The sequence below is a fragment of the Scardinius erythrophthalmus genome (genome assembly GCF_964197995.2).
Source record: "Scardinius erythrophthalmus genome assembly, chromosome: 11".
Taxonomy (NCBI): Eukaryota; Metazoa; Chordata; class Actinopteri; order Cypriniformes; family Leuciscidae; genus Scardinius; species Scardinius erythrophthalmus.
This window is the reverse complement of record NC_138231.1, coordinates 28,332,035-28,350,103: the sequence shown is the minus strand read 5'-3', so window position 1 is coordinate 28,350,103 and position 18,069 is coordinate 28,332,035. Positions and strand designations below refer to the sequence as shown.

Here is an 18,069-nt window from a genome sequence, read left to right as displayed (position 1 = left end):
ACCCCATGACCCGCTCCTTCTCCTCGAGTCGTATCTCAGGCTCACTTTCAGAATCTGCCTGCCCTCCGAATTCCAGTACGAGGCTGAAACATGAGCCCAGACCCAGTGAGCTCATCGACAGGCGTGGGCTTACAAAATAACAGCAAAAAAAGAAAAGAGAGAGTGTGCGAGAGATGGAATGTAGAAACAAAAGACAGGTTAGACAGCGCTAGACTCGGCTCCTGAGGGGTTAAGTTACACGCAGCCAAAACATAAGGAAACACAAAGGTGCATTGTGCTCACGAGTCTCATTCTCGGGACAGACACCGCACTTCTCAGCAGGAGCTTCTTCTTTTAAGTTCAGGAGTTTTGTTCTCTCCTGCTGGAGTCGGTATCGAAAACATACGTAATTCCAGAAGGCTCCCGTTGCCCTTCTGACCTGCTGTGACCGAGAGGCTCCGGTAGAAGTAAGTGGCTTTCGCTTAAAGAACATCTGAGCTTGGATTGAAAGAAACACACACTTTTGGTGGTTTATGCACTGGAGACTTTCGTAACGGAATTATCAAAACTAATTGTGGCAATTACAAAATATGTTACATGGATGAAAAGGTAGCTTGGAAACAATTGTGACAGGACTGTGTGATCTGAGGCTGTTCATGTGGACAGGCTTTTTAAACTTTAATTCATTGCGGTATAATTGGATATACGTTTATGAATTATTTAGCCATCTTCATGTCTTTTTTTTCCAGAACATTAACTGTTGTATACTGTATCGCTTTCTACCATTCAACACTTGTTTGGACGTAGCATAAGTGTGTGTGATGTGTGAACTGTGTTGTGTGTGGAAGAATGTGTGATACAGTTGATTAAACTTAAATATCAGAGTAAGTAAAGTATACAGATTTAAATAACTTGGGGGGAAAAAATGCAGTTCCGCTAATGATTACACGCATTGGCAAAACTTTAAGTTATTCAGTGAGGGAAACTCATAAATGTTAAGGAAATGCAAGTTAGAAGCAAACTATTGTGATGCCATTCTCTCCAGTGCTGCAAAGTTCATATGATGATGAGTCATATGTTATTTAAAACTACAACAAAAATAGAATAGTTAGAAACCAGGTTTAATGCTTGATATGATCGTCTGCAGGGATCATTACGGTATATTCTGACGTTTTTGCTATTACGTGTTTCTACCAGCTCAATTGTTGAAGTGTACCTTGAATGCGAATCTGCCAAAAGGCATAAATGAAAATGTGTCTTACACCCGTTATTCACCAAGTTCTACACATAATCCACTCCTTGAATGTTTATTAAACATTATGGGGATTATGCTTTCAGCTATTAATAAGAATGTCATTCTGAGCTCACAATGTAAATCCATACCACATAATTCTACAGATTTTGACTTAAAAAAGCTTTTTTATCAACAAAATGGATTATGGAAAATGAAAAAAATAAATAAAAAATACTTCAGAAAACATACTTTTAGTTAACTAAGACTTTTGCTTCAATAAACTCCTAATTTACTGCTTATTAATAGTTGGTAAGCTAGTTGTGGTTAAGGTTAGGTATGGGGTATAGGATTAAGGGATGTAGAATATAGTCATTCAGAATAAGGCATTAATATAGTCTTTATAAGTACTAATAAACAGCCAAAATGGTAGTAATATGCATGCTAATAAGCGAAAGTGAGAATTGGTCCCCAAATTAAAGTGTTACCTTACTTTCTTTGGTTATGTTAGACTACTAATTCAGGTTTTCAGGATTAAACTGTGATCTCAAAGCATACTTTGATACAGCTTGGGTTCTTAAACCACACTTGATTTGCTTGAGTTTCCCTCAGAACAAACTTCACAAAGTTCACACAGATGTAGTTCATCACATTAAATGCATGTTTCACAAGCGTTTTACAACCAGAAAGTGTAACAATACTTCATTTTGAACACTAACTGTATTATTTTATCTTTTTTTTTTTTGAGAAAGCTGTATTTGTGAAGCCAAAAAATCATTTTCACTCAATATTTTATTGAATCTGTGCACAAACATTCATATATTTTTAATTGTAGTTTAAGTGCCCGTTTTGGGCCACTGCACATAAATTATTTAATTCAAGCAAAACCAAAAGCTTATAATAAATAAAATAAATGCTCTTTTACTGTATAAATGCTTTGATTTGCTTTAAACTATGGCATTGCAGTGCATAATATGACATTTCAGCAGTCATCTAGCAGTAAAGTACAGTGACGGTAGTCCATGTGCGGTCAGATCAGCGCCGCGAGTTGAGAACACGGTTCATGAATCAGATGTTTTGTGAAGCAGGACCTGGCCTGAAGGCACGGCTCAAATATGCAAGAGTGCAGAGGGCGATGTCTCGTCGCAAAATGCCAGCATAAGCGCTTAACTGTTCTGAAGCCGCACCAGACATAGTCTCCTGCTTCTTTCGAGTCCCCCTTTCAAACAAACCCTTAAGATCTTAAGATGACCGCGATCCCTCCCGCAAGAAAAGAAAAAACAAACACTGGGAAGAGAGGGCTAATGTAATTAAGCTAAAGCGTGGGGTAGGGCATTCATTTAATTAAGTCAGCTATGCTTGTTCCTCAACCACCATCAATCATTACAACTGACAGGTCATGCGGCGCTTGGTTTGTTATTCCTCTTAATGCTGAAATATCACAAAAAAATGAGTCGTGTTTTACAATGCAGAGCATTTTGGCTGAATCATGTAGCGGAGAATAGGCACTGTTTTTTTTCCCCCCTCGCTTGTGAAGAAAAGATAGATTGTGATAAATAAGAGTGGCAAATTTGCATATTCCAAATGATTACTGTAACAGCACAGGAGACAGTTAAAAACAAACTATTGTTAGTTTCAGTTAAACTGAAGAGTTGTTACTGCAATCAAAATAAAAAAGGGCATTTTGTATACTACAGATATATCATATGACTCCTTATATATCATAATAATATAATCATTTGTGTTTCTTCCCATTATTAGCACTAAATTGAATGTGTTAAAATGACAGCCCTAACAACAATAACAATGGCCACAACTCAATTTTAATAATAAAAATGAATATAATAATAACAATATGAAATATTATTATTATTAGTCACCTTTGTTTATATAGTGCATTATGCAATCCAGATTGTTTCAAAGAAGCTTTACAGTGATAACAGGAAAATTATGCATTTCGGCTGTTTTTCAGCTGAAGTCAGTCCAGTGTTGATTTAGTTCCGTTGTGAAGGTCATCAATTATTAAATTAGTTCATTTCATCTATAAAGCAGTTCTGCAAAAAATGATGTCATTGTCCAGCTCAGTTCAGTTCTCATATAACAGCATCAGTACAGGCGGATCAATACTATTGTTAAATATTAAGTATCCACAACTAAGAAAGCCAGAGGCGACTGTGGCGAGGAATCCAAACTCCATCATGTGACAGAATGGAGAAAAACCTTTGGAGAAAGCAGGCTCAGTCCGGGAGCCAGTTCTTCTCTGGCAAACAAACGAACATGGTGTCATTATGATTCAGGCAGCATCACAGAATTCAGGTCGAGATCGGGAGCATTCAAACATTCATCCAGTTCCTTTTGCTTGAAGATCGATTCATCACGCCGGTATGTAGCTGAAGCTGGTCATAGGGTCATTTTAACACATTAATTTAGGACTGAGCGTAGGACCTGTCTGGTTCTTGTGGTCTCTGCTGAGGATCTTTGCTAATGGCTATTATTATTTATTCATTTTAAAGTGCCACACAACTCCTAAGTCACAAAACTTAATTTACATCATTACCGTTGTTCTTTTTAGATGATTCCAAGAAGAAAGAGAAAATAGACAGAACTTCAGGTTCAGAGCATCTCAAATAGTACGTAGCAGATTTTTTATTTATTATTATTTATTTTTTGCTGAAAGTGACGAGTTCCATGTATTCTGCATAATGAATTGTGAAGAATCAGGGGTAGATGTATTTTTTAGAGATCTAGAAAAGCTATTTGTTTTGTACGAGTCAGTGTATATATATATATATATATATATATATATATATATATATATATATATATATATAAAATGTCTGTTAGATCTGATGTGTATATTATGACATTCTGGATAAGTTCCATCTGAAGTTCCTCATCTGCGGCCCTCACCTGTGCACTCTGGACTCTGGGTTTCAGTTTAACCGGCCAAATTACAATACCCCACTCAGCTCAAGACCTGGAGGTGGTCAGGTCCACGGGCAAGCTGATCCCCTCGTCCCCCCTATGCCCTATGGAGCAGTGGGGTAGAGGGAACTGGCAAACTGCCCCGAATGGAGGGTGGGGATACGGGCCACTGTTGTTCTTGGCAAGCTCTGCTCATGCTGACCAGCGGGAGTGCTGGTGAAAGCAGACCGAATTCTTCCCCGACACAATGCAAAGCCTCTCCTATGGGTCCGCGAGTTCTGAGGAACCTCTGTGACGAGATTCAGGGTGAAAACGGGGCATCCATCCCACCTTTCACTCTCTAATTAGGCACTTCTTTTGTTTCAGTTTTTTCGTAGTACTTTCTTCCTCAGTTTTTTCCCCTTCAACAACTGCTTTACAGCAGGCTTTTTGAGGTGTAACAACACACCACACGTTTCTCATGGAAAAGAGTAGGCAGCTGTCGGAATAACAACCTCATCAAAGGATACACCGTGTCAAAGGAGGGCTATTCATATATTTTCGTTGTTAGTCAAATCCAAGTGCAATAAGCAAAGGCAAAGGAAGACCTAGCGTATTGAAGGAAATATTGTTGTGATCAAGGCTGAGGGAAAAGACAACCCAAGAGTTTGTTCTCAGATGGGCATATGGAGGATATTAAGGATTTTTTCTGGTGTGGATTGACACTGAAACCCTTGTGAAACACGAGTCAAGAAGACAGCAGCTAAAGGCCAGAGTCTGTCTTCCCACACATTGTTTCTGATACACTTTATTTGTCTCACCTAATAAAACACATGCGCACTGTGCTGCACGACCACATGTTGGCCAGAATTGGCTTCTACGTATCTCACGGGCTATGTTTGGAAGTATGGTTTTGTGTTTATGAAGTCGACCGATAGAACCAGAACCCACATCTTTGGTGCTGGTGGAGATGTAGGAGAAGAAACCGCAAAGAGATTGGATTACACTCCGGACTGTTGTGTCAATGTCGTGTGCTCCTGGTCTTGGGTTGAAGTTGTATTAGATTTAGTCCAGATTTCCACTTGTGGTGCAGACATCCCTTTTTTTCTGGCTTTATCCAGTTATGTCTGGGTTCAGCTCAGCATGACAAGGGCTGCGGGGCTCTAATGCACATCACTGATGCCACCTGCAGTTTGAACAGAACCAAGTGACTGGGCTGCTGTCAGAACCTACTTCCCGGCACTGGGACACTAATCGAAAACAAATTCGGGTTTAAGCTCAGGCTGTTAAAATGGCTTTGCAGAAATGTTCACACTGTGCTGACAGTCAAAAGGGCTGGTTTGATCATGTTTTGCTGTTAGACTCACATATGTTGTTAAAGGGAATGGTAAATTGGTTTTGTCGGTGGTCTTCAAACTTGTCAGGCCAAGTACCATGGCTGATAAAATCGGAATGACTACCACACCAATGTTTTTCTTTTTCTGCATAAAAAAAAAAAAAAAAAAAAAAAAATCGGACATCTCTGAGTACAAGGACAATCTGTTAGAACTTTATTAATATCCATTTTCATAACATGAAACTCCAGTTTTGGGGGTAAAACATTAAAGTAATGTGAGGTTATCAGATTACGTTTTTCAAGTAATGAGTAATGTAACGCATTACCTTTAAAGAAATAATAATTAAAAAAAAATATCCAAGACCAGCACATGCGAGACATAGTAACGCAAAAGTTATGTAACATAACTTTCCAAAACAAAAGTAACTAAGTAACACAATTAGTTACTTTTTACGGAGCAATATTGCAACACATTTCTTTTAAAAGTAAGTTTGCCCAGCATAACAGCATCTAAACTGTAATTTTATATATACACATTGAATTACAGTGTTATTACATTTCAATTGCACCTTTAAAAACCTAACTAAAATATCAAAATATATTTTGGAATTTACATTAGTTTACTCAACCCTAAAATGTCTAGAAGCGCTTGCAACTTATCTGTCAGACCGGTTACATTCTCAATATTGCACTGAAAAGCAGGCCACTTTTTTTTTAAGCGTGTCTATATTGAACGGCAAAATGCCACTTGCGGATTTTCATTTTTATTTTTCTAAAGTTCCAGAATCATGTTGTGTACCACCTGCAGAGTGAATTGCCCCACAGTTTGAGACCTCTGAGCTGCATTAAGCTTATTTGTTTGTTGATGTGCCAAGATCACTATTCTCCATGGTGTGGTCTCTCTTTTTCTCCGTGGTTTGTTTGCTTGAGAGCGAGGCTTGCTGTGAAGAAGCGTTGTGGCAGCATTTGTTCAGCTGGGCCACGGTAGGATCATATAGCTTTGGCTGTGATCCTCTTTGGGATGGCAGGAGCTCCTTTCTGGGTGCAGGCTTCAATTTCAGATCCTCAGCACATTGCCTTGCAATTGTTTCCTATTACAATCTATTGTGGCAAAATGTAAGATTCCATGAGCAGAGAGTCAGTTTGTGTTGGCCCTGCACAGTGTCGGTTGGTTTCAGATGGCGTGGCAACAGTTCGATCCCGTATTCTGTCTCGTAGTCAATCCTAAAAAGCTGTTACCACTTTTTTTTTTTTTTAACCCAAACATATCAAGATGACAACGGAATAGAGCCAGTTCATTGTCTCTCGGGTATATAGACTTAGCAACACTATACTACAACAACCAGCTTCAAAGAGCAGCACTGTTGCAGACGACCTAGGATGACATTGTTCTGTCAAACTGATTGTCCTGCATGTGGAAATGCTTGGATAAGAGAGTTACATAGAGTTTTCTGTAATGTGTCCCTGCTGTGTCAGCATTCAGAATGTGCCTTGTTTAAGCAAAATCTGATTTAGAGTGTATTCTAAATGATAAATACATTTGTTTAACTGCTCAAAGCATTTTTTTTTTTTTTTTAATTGACATCTTTGCCCCAAACATAATTACACTTGCATTCAAACAACATTGAGAAGCTTTAGGTTTTGATATAAAATAAATAAATAAAGTGCTTCTTGTATTTCTACAAGCAAAAGTCACAGATCTAGCCTGTTTGTGTGTTTGAGTGTGTTCGTGTGTGTGTGTGTGTGTGTGTGTGTGTGAGTGTGTTTGTGTGTGTGTGTGAGTGTTTCCATTCCTCCCTGTGAGTGGTGGACTTCAATTATTGTGATTGGCTAGAAAAGCAAGGGTCATTGTGACAAGATGGATTCTGACTGTTTTTGATCTGGACCTCTGGGCAAATTGTCGATACACACAGACGCCATGACAAAGTATGACTGCGAGGGTCAAGCATTCTCCATCTACACACATGTAATGCTAAGTCAGTAAAACTAAAGAGAATCCTGCTGCTGAACAAAAAATCCAAATCACGGCTCATGAACAAGTCCTTTACAATAGTGATGAAATCATATGTTTTAGTTTTGAGCTCTGCTAACTGCTGTGAGAGTGAAAAGTACTCACAAAAACACTCTTTTCGTATTCCATATGCCGTGATGTCTAAAAGTCTTTGATGTTGTTGAAACTTTAGAGAGAAAATTGGCTAAGAGAAACAGAAAAAGACAAACGTGCAAAGCTCGCAGCCTACACAAGTCTGTAAACGAAACGAGCGATCTGCCATATGCGGATTTGACGTCTAGATCAATATAACTGGACGTGTGTCGTAAAACTTCACTACAATCACACTGGCATTCCATATCTTATCAAAAACAAGATGTGAATCTATATATGCTCGTCAAAAGTCTGTGTGGAAATTATTTCTAGTAACATAGCAACCACGACAGACAAAGACTGAGTTTAGCTGCAAATTAAGCCACACATTTGCATTTTGGACTCGGAAAAGCAAGGTGCTTGACATTTTCCTTGAAATGAAGCAAACATTGCCACAGTGCATTTTCTGTATCCCATTATAAATATACAAAACATATGATACAGCAGATGTTTATATACATACTCTTATCCTCTCTATATATTTTTTTTCATAATAGTGAAAAAATATTATATGAATATTTTTCATTAAAAAAATCATATATGCATTTATTATGAACATATCATTGTTATGAACACACACACACACACACACACACACACACACACACACACACACACACACACACACACACACACACACACACACACACACATATAAATATATATTTATATATTAAAATTGTATTTAAACAAATATTCATATATGCATTTATTATGAACGTATCAGTGTTATAGTTAACTAAAAAGCCAAAATTAAACTGAAATTAACAAAAAAATAGAAATGACTGAAATAAAAGAACTTAAATAAAAAGTTGCAGTAAAATTACTAAAACTAAAATTAAAGATAAATATATATAAAAAATACAATTGATAAGAGCACAACAAAATTGTTAAAACAAACTAAAATTTAAATCAAGCTGAAAATAGAAAAATAAAAGCCAATTCGAAATTGTAACAAATACCAATATAGATATTTGTAGCTATTTCTCCGGCAAGACACTTACTATGCACAAGCTTCAAGCATATTATGTGTGTCCAGTTGTGTATCCACTCACCGAGAAGTCCACAGCAAATAAGAAAGGGTGTGGATGGTTCAAGACTTAAGAAATGTCAAAACATCTACCGTTTACTGCACAGTGGAAACTGTAAAAAAGCCTCCATCTAAATGACCTGAGGCTGAGGAACACCTACACTCACAAACACACACATGCTGTACACACACACACACACACACAGAGAGAGAGAGAGAGAGATGGCTTGTGTATATTGAGCTTCTTGGCTAACCGAAAACTAACCGAAAGCTAAAGGAAATAAAAAGATGCCTTTACAGGCTTGTGGGGGACGTGAAATAGTAAAGGAAAACTTTTCAAGGGACGGGCCAAAATATGAGCCGCTCTGAGGGAATATCTCGGCGCTAATGTTTGTAGGGAACACCGGTAGAAGCACTAATGTTTTTATACACGTAGTGAACTATCCTTTTATATCCTCCGTGCTGCCGTCTTAATTAATAAAATACACGGAAAATAGAAAATCGACAACAAAAGAACACTGTGTCTTGCTTTAAAAGATCCAAGAATAAAAAAAGAAAAGAAAAGAAAAAACTATAGCCTTAAGTGTGCTCTTAGATTAAACAGAAGAGCTGCTTTTTCTATGCCTTCTCTCTGTAAATGTTATATAGTTCTGGTAAAATGTGATTACTCATAACAAACATATTTCAGTTTCCTGTTAATAACTGTTCCAAGAAAACCGCATCTTGTATTCTATTACTACAACTAATATGTTCATCTTTCACCAAAAACCCGCCGCAGAAGATACCACATTTTGCCCTCTGGGATAGAATTAGTGAAATCTCGCTCTGCCATTCCAGCACCATGAAGTATATCATGTGATTTACGATTCCCCGTCACACGTTTTTCAAATGAAAGGATCTCTGCCTATCAAAAGAAATATGCCACACAACCCTGAAAATTGTGGATGTTACCGCTGCCAAGTCTCCCACATATGTATAAGCGTGCTCTAATTCATTTCAGGTTTATCCACCCATTTGCATTGAGCGAGGGCCTTAGCAACACAACGGAAACAAAATGCTTCAAATGTTTAAGCGGGTTTTAAGGGCTTTGGAAGATGGCAAGTGGGTGTTTGAATGTCTGACAGACAATTGGAATAATCAAATGCATCTCAGGTTTACAGAGGCTGAAGTCAAGAATTGATCTTGTAATTCAGTTAACGAGCTAACAGACACATACGTTTTTTTTTGTTGTTGTTGTTTCAGAACAACTGAAGAAATATAATCTGAAGGTCGAATGGCTGCTATTTGGTGCAACATTATCAAGCATTAGGCCTCTCTTTTTTTAAATCTGTACTACAGTACAGCATTTCAGTAGCTGAGCGTTTGTTTGGAGCAGAGTGATAATGAGGGAGGGTGACCAGATGTCCTCGTTTTCTGTGGACACTCCTAGTTTTTAATGTGCTAAATATAGCATTTTTGTCTAAAAAGACATGTAGTATCATCGCACACAGCATGCAATTTCAATTAGGATTTACTTTGAGTTAAAAAGAAAAAATACAATTACATGTCAACTTTTACTCTGAGGTTCTTAATTCAATTTGGTTCATTGAATTAAATTTGTAATCTGTCTGTCAAGCAGTTATGCACACTGACAAAATGCAAAGATGGAACATGCTATACATAGTGAACGTAGTTTTTGCTCACCAGTTTTGGTTTATCTTCATTGTACTGCACTAGATCCATTCAGTAATAATTAAGTAGGATATTGATTGATTAATTATACATTTATTCAGCAAGGATGCATTAAATTAAAGTGACAGTAAAAATGTTTATTTTAATACATTTCAAATAAGCATGGTTCTTTTGAACTTTCTATTCAGCAAAGAATCCTGAAATAAATTAGCATTGTTTCCACAAAAAATAAACAGCAAAACTATTTTCAATATTTATAATATTAGGAAGATTAATGTTACTTGAGCAGCAAATCATCATATTAGAATATCTGATCACGTGACAATGAAGACTGGAGTAGTGGGGCTGAAAATGCAGCTTTGCCAACACAAGAATAAATAAAATGTAAAAATGCATTAAAATAGAAAACAGTCATTTTAACTGGGATAATAACTCACAATATTACTGATTTCTTTAAAAAAGCATTTTAAAAATCACCTAACCCAAACTTTTGTGCTTTTTGTGTATATTATTTTTTTCATAATTAAAAATCACATTTTAGTATGTGGTACAGTGATACATTCAGCTGAATTTGAGCTTTGTATGTATATATACATATATACATATATATATATATATATATATATATATATATATATATATATATATATATATATATATATATATATATATATATATATATATATAGTATACAGTACCAGTCAAAAGTTTGGAAACGTTACTATTTTTAATGTTTTTGAAAGAAGTCTCTTATGCTCATCAAGCCTGCAGTAAAAAAAAAAAAAAAAAAAAAAAAAAAAGCATATTAGAATGATTTCTGAAGGATCATAAGATACCAAAGACTGGAGTACTTGCTGATGAAAATTCAGCTTTGCATCACAAAAATGAATTACATTTTAAAATATATTAAAAAAGAGAACCATTATTTTAAATTGTAATATTATTTCATAATATTCTTTTTTTTTTTTTACTGCAGGCTTGATGAGCATAAGAGACTTCTTTCAAAAACATTAAAAATAGTAATGTTTCCAAACTTTTGACTGGTATTGTATAATGTAAATAATTGCAATGTCTTAACAAACATACAATATCAAATTAACAAATCATGTTAACAAATGTTAAAGATAATGCACTATATTTACTCATTGTCCACCCCATATTAAAATGTATCAAGTCAAAATAAATTATGTAGTGATTAATATGATATCCAGTCGCAGTGCTACATTTACAACAGTCAGAATACTCAAAATGAGCCGTTTTAAAAGGGACGACTCTTTTAAAGCTTGTCAGTAAACAGACACTGTTATGATTGCTAACATCATTGCATAGAAAACAGTATCAATGCCCACTCACTATTTTATGTGAGTGTTTTGAAAACATCCATATAAAACCGTCATTTAAAAACAAAACATAATTAAATAATTTACTTACAGTTTGTGATGCAGCTCCTGTCAGATCCAAAACTATTAGCTGATATTTCAACAAACGTTTTTTTGCCAACTTTCCATTACAATGTGCCTTATTTACAAAACAAAATGCTCCGAACAAACATATAATCCTCAGATGCGATCCAGGACAACACTGGGATCATTCTGAAGTCTGTACAGAGATGCAAACAAGCTGTTTAAACTGGAAGTGTCAAAGCAAACTTTCTTTTACTCTTCCATTTGTTCTGTTGTCAGCAGACTCAAGCTTGTGGAATATGTCAGAAACTGAATGCACATCTGTATACTGTATCCAGTGTAGACAGCATCAGATTATAATGAGTTCTATTTGCTTTTGACGTGACAACGCTCACATCCAGTGTAGGCAAATGTCAGCCTTTAAAGGTGCTGTATGTAGTTTTTAGCGGCCTCTAGCGGTGATGTTTCAGATTGCAACCAATAAGTTTACAAGCGTGTGCTCTTACGCGTGCTCGAATTTATGAGCGAGCACTGTGGGTACAGGCCAGACTGAGACGCAACCGGACGTAACACACAAAGCATCCCACAACATGCTGGAAACCCACTGCAACGTTAAAATAATAGGCTACTTTTATCAGCTTGACGTTGAACTAATGCTCCATGCTTGCTCGTACCATGATAAGTATGGAACCCTATCAACCGTGCCGAATTTTGCCACTGCAAGCACTACTTCACATTTTCTTCAGGAAATGTACATTCTAGGTTTGTCGTGATCTACAAACCTAGAATGTACATTCTAGGTTTGTAGATAAGGTTTCTCCATTATTCAAATGCCCTGCCGATGTTGATCCGTGTTTTTTTACCCGAAGTTCATCTGATTCACGTCTGGCCTTACGAGCTTCAGCAAAAATCCCTTTTTTTTTAGTTTTTTATCAATATGTGGAGTTTGTGTTGGAGTCTGTGTTTTGCTGGGCGCAGGTCGTTTCTTAGTGTTATCAGACATGTCATAAGTTGCATAAGTCATAAGTCCATGTCATAAGTTGCAGTGTCGTCGCTGTTGAGTGCAAAGTCAGTAGGCTAGACGAGGCGAGAGGCTCGGGAGCATGCATGCAGGTGACGTCACTGGCGGTAAATCCGACCCGGGACCTTCACATAAAAATAAGAATACTTGCTTTCAGAGGTAATAGCAAAACCCGCAAAGTGGATCATTTTAATGTGAGATTACAACCCCTTCACACACAAGCAATAAAAAAAGGATTCATTTTGGTAGAAAATCTACATACAGCACCTTTAAGTGACTGAATGCCAGTGGGTGGGACCTGTGGTGGGCGGGGGCAAATATGATGTCATGATCCCTCTAATTTACTGATCATATCAGTGGAAGTTTAAAATGTAATACTGACCACTGGGAAAAAATAAATAAATAAATAAAAACAAATCTATGGCATATGACACAGCCCTGCCCACAAGACTATTGCTCCTACATAACAGTCGTTATATTCCTCACAGATTTCTACTTGTTCTAAATCAAATACAGATAAAGTAGCACCATTTATATGAATGCATTAGTGAGAGAGCGATTGCGTGTGAATTAAGTCTACCTGACAGCCTCTATCTAATGATAGTGAAGCTGTGGGTTTTGGTTTCTTAGAAAAGTTTGCTAGAACTTTTCAGTTTCTAAGCTATTTTATTGATAAATCACAGAACATTGTTGACAGTACATTTCTGTGCTATTGAATGTTTCTGTGTGAACGCGATCTGGACGTGATGTGCAAGCTGTGTGCGCGTTACAATTTAGCAGCGCATTAGTTCAGAGCGGCCATTAACTTACATGTACAATAAGCTGTTTAAAACCTTCATTCATCCCATCAATTTTGAGCATCCAGATGGTATAATCAAACATTTCTTGTGGAGTGCTCTTGGAGTGTGCATTTATTTGTCATTTTAACTGTTGGAAACGGAGAGCAAAAGTTGACTTTAAAGATTTATTATCCTGTTTCGCCCTCTATAGGCCATGATCAGCAACTAGTCGATGTCAAGCTTAATTTTCCCCAGTAGTCAATAGTTTTAGCACTTTATCACTTATCACATCAAACTCATCTTTGATCACCAAAATTACATATTTAAAAGTAAAAAAAAAAAACCATATTCATGCCTTAAAATAGTTTGAATGTACTGTAACTCTACATCCTTGCTTCATTTAGTATACACGGATCTATGAATATGCTAATTAGCCCCGCCTCCACTCACACCAGCTTACAGATTCACTTGGCTAACTTACTGAGGTAAACGCTGCACAATGGTATCACTCTTTATAACGTTGGACACATAATGTCAATTAATATGATTAGCCTTTTGCTTGACTATGTTATCGAACAGCTAATAATATGTTGCTAATGTTACACAAACCATGTTCCCGTTCTCATCTCAGAGTCAGGCAGCTGCCTTCTAACAATCATCTGAAACGCTTTGAACTCAGAACGTCAGAAGAGAAAGGCGTATAGTCATCATAACATTGTAATATACATCATACACCAGCTATATTGCTAAATCTACCCGATTTTTCATATCAACAGAAAAAACATACCGGGATAACCAGGCATTTTTCGAGACTCCCATGCTAGTTCACAGTTAAGGTCCTTCTAAGCTAATTCTTGTTCGTAATTTTCGCACGTTAAAAAATAAATATGAAGTCACGTTGTGTCAATCACATTTACACACTGCCTCCGAAACTTTCATAAAAAAAAATGGATCGGGTTCGAGTAAGCATTTTGAGAGGTGTTTTGACAATTCATAGCCACCACCGAATGACGAAAACGAAAAAACGCATACGGAAATTTCAGAGTCAGTGCGCAAGGATCTTTAATGATATGCTAAAGCCCGCTGGCACGTTGACCTGATTGGTTACAAGGTAGTTTGTAACATCAGAAACACAAGCGATTTCAAACAGCATTTTTGAGACCGACTTTGGTTTACTGCAGTTCTCAAGAGAAAATACTCAGCAATGGTGTTGACTTATGAATTTGCACATGGTTAGTCTTAAAGCACATTAAAAACACCACATACAGTAGACATATAAACAACATTAAAAATTTGATTTTCACCACAGGGGACTGTCGACTAGTCGACTAGTCTGTGCAACCCTTAGTTGTTATTAAAAAATGTGGTCACCTTATGAGTAACAGATAGGCTGGTAATGTGCGGCTCTCGCTGACATTGTGCTATTAAAGCAATTATCACCCGACTGCTGAACCAAGTTCTGCTTGGCCCATCAGTCTGCATCCCAGTCAAGGCAGGTCACCTCTGCTAAGGTCAGAGAGTGTTGCCCAGTGAGTAATGGTGCAATTGGTCTTTCTGCTGCATGAGTGGAAATGCTGAGCTATGCTGTGCACAAAAAAAATGGCTGTATTGACAAGACCAAAAGGACATAATTGCTGGGAAGTGGAGGAGTGTGTGTCTGTGTGTGTGAAGTGGGGGAAGAGTTACCTGAATCTGCCCTGTTTGTAATTAAATGCTGTCAAACGGCTTTTATTTTCACCAGGGTTTAGCATAAGAGATTAGCCTGTTAAGAAGAGAGAGAGATTGTTTTCTCTCGCCCGTAGCCACGACTAGCCGGCAGCCAAGATAAACCAAGAGGAGAGTGACGGCTTTCTCCCGTCGCCCTGGCGATCGGGGCAGAGCTCGGATCGACTGGACGTTCTCGTATTCCACGCCGGAGGAATAATAACAATGACTTTTGGCCCTGTCACATGTCAAATGCCCTGATTAGTGGCGAGAAGAGCTGCGCTGGTGTCAGCAGTGCTGTTATGCCTGCAGGGCTGTAAGTGTGAGAGTTTGTGTGTCTGTGTACAGAACGAATAAAGGGCCCCATTGATAAGAACAAGTTCTTCTTGTTAACCTATCAGTTCAACTGGCCTGAAGCCAGCGAAGGCAGTCTCGAGGCATGTTCTCACATCGAGAGCGGTTACTGAAACATTACTGCTCGCGTCTAATATTCCGCGTCAGAGTCCGACACGTCCACACTCCAAGTTTGGTCCAAGGTGAAAGCTAAAAGACATGATTCAACTCGTTATGATTGCAAACTTTTAACAAACAAACAAACAAATAAATAAATAAACATGCATGAAATAGTAATTTTCCCCGTTCAGAAATAAGTGTTCGGAGTTCAGTTTGCCCATGAGAAAAAGACAATATTAATAAAAATGATTCAAATTACAATGAGTGCAAACTATTCTCATTTCACTGAGAATAAACAAACAAATAAACTCAGACTAAAAATAATAAACTTCTTCCCCCTCTTTTTGTTGAAGTTGGAAGTTCAATTTCCCCTTGAGAAATACAATTACTGTCCTTGTGTAAACGTGATACTCTCAAAATGAAATGAAATGATGTTATGGTCTCAGCAAAATGAGTCCATACATTTTTTGGCGTTCAACAAAAAAACAGAAAACTTTTTAAGTGTTTTGGCCGGTCATTTACACAACAACAGTGTTTTGGGGGCCTAAAGATGCAAACTTTTGAAAACGGGTTTAAAAGTGCAAGTTTTTGAATCTTCTCTGTGTAAACTACAAAAACACAAATTTGTGAAGACGGTGAATTTTTATTTATTTAAATAAATTTCAAATAAACATGGTTCTTTTGAGTCAGCAGAGAATCCTGAAATAATGTATCATTGTTCCCACAAAAAAAGCAAAACTGCAACAAGCAACAACATGTTGAGAACATTAAAACATGTTACAGCAATTCAGCATATTAGAATGATTTCTCAAGGATCATGTGACACTGAAGACTGGAGTAATGGTTCTGAAAATTCAGCTTTGCATTGCAAAAAAATAAAAATAAAATAAAAACATACTGTATATTAAAATAGAAAACAGTTATTTTAAACTGTTTTTAATGTATTTTCTTATCAGATAAATGCATAATAGACTTTCAAAAGCATTTTAAAAATCATAATTTCAATAACATTACCGTCTCTATGTAAACTACAAAAACACGAATTTGTGAAAACGGTGACATCAAGCATGCATATTTTGTGTTCAGTCTATAGGTGTGTAGTGTTTCTTTACAAAATGACATCGCCAACTACTGGCCTGACATGGCAAAACAGCGTTTTTTGTTGTTTTTGTGGATACGTATGAATGAAAATCGTTTTAACAACATTGTCGTTTGTATGCAAAACTTTTCAAACACGCAAAGGAAAAAGTTTACCTAAGAGTGCAAACTATTATAGATAGGACAGACAGACAGACAGACAGACAGACAGATAGACAGACAGATACAGGCAGACAGACAGACAGATAACTTGAGTTTAGTTTGCCTGTGAGAAATACAATGATCGCTCTTGTGGAAATTTTATACTCTCAGAAACAAATGTATAACCCTGAGACTTAAAAGCTGAACTGGTTGATTGAATGGTTTAAATAAGCAAGGAGATTTTTGCAATTCCTTACACGGTTTTGCTATTTGTTGTCAGATTTTCCCCTGGCAACACAACAACATTTTCTCTCTTTTTTTATAATGACTGTACATCTATTGAACAAAATATTGGCTGCATCTGAACAACAGCTAAATCTGTCACCAAAAAACAAAAGAACATACAAAAATAAAACCTGAGATGACCTGCACAAGGCCTGCAACCAAGCTCTGTGTGTGTGCGTGTTCACTGAGTATCTGTTTTTAGAACGGTTGAAACAAAGAGTGGCAGGGAATTTTGACAGCAAATCTCTTCAATTTAAACCATCTAATGAATCAAACGATCTCTCTCCACTACGACCTCCCGGTGGAGAATGTTTCTGGCAGATTTGAAAAACCATGATCCAGAATTTGAACGTGTGTCACATCAGACAATTCCCTTTATTAAATTCAACTCTTGCCGTGCTTCATATGTTTTAGCAGACAACTCATTTATTTATAAAGAAAATGCTAAAGAGGATCAAGTAACATGAAAGCTGATGGATGATAAGTCTGAATGTTTTAAGAATGCATTTAGCATTCAAACAGTGTAGATATAGCTTTCATGCTGTATCTTTCATCATTATTAAACATTCTGAAGTCATTCACATATTTTACCTCATACTATGCGTTATGTGCTAAATATCAGAGAAGGAAATCTGGTGATGACTGATTGAAGTCTAAGGTCATTGTTTATAGCATTTTTTTTTTTTTCAATTAACCTCCATTATCAATGGCAAGTAAAAATACACACGGTATGGTGTAATGCATTATGGTATTCCCATAACATGTAGAGGAAATCTGATGTGACAAACCGATGCATTTAACATTTCAGAAGTTCAAGAAAGCTACATGATAACAGCATCCCATTGGGCAAACCGCAAGATGGAAAATATCAAGACCAATACATCTATGCAT

The 18,069-nt window shown here is 36.9% G+C and overlaps 1 protein-coding gene across 2 annotated transcripts in view; it reads left to right on the top strand.

Annotated features, from left to right (window-relative positions):
* Positions 1–323: 323 nt before the first annotated feature.
* flrt2 (fibronectin leucine rich transmembrane protein 2) overlaps positions 324–18,069 on the top strand; it is a 38,266-nt gene continuing 20,520 nt past the window's right edge. The window contains exons 1-2 of one of the 2 annotated variants that reach the window (XM_081379097.1): positions 324–446; positions 3,783–3,840. The gene's annotated coding sequence lies outside the window, so the exon portion shown is untranslated. The remainder of the gene's footprint in view (positions 447–3,782; positions 3,841–18,069) is intronic. The other variant, XM_081379096.1, reaches the window with a different exon arrangement.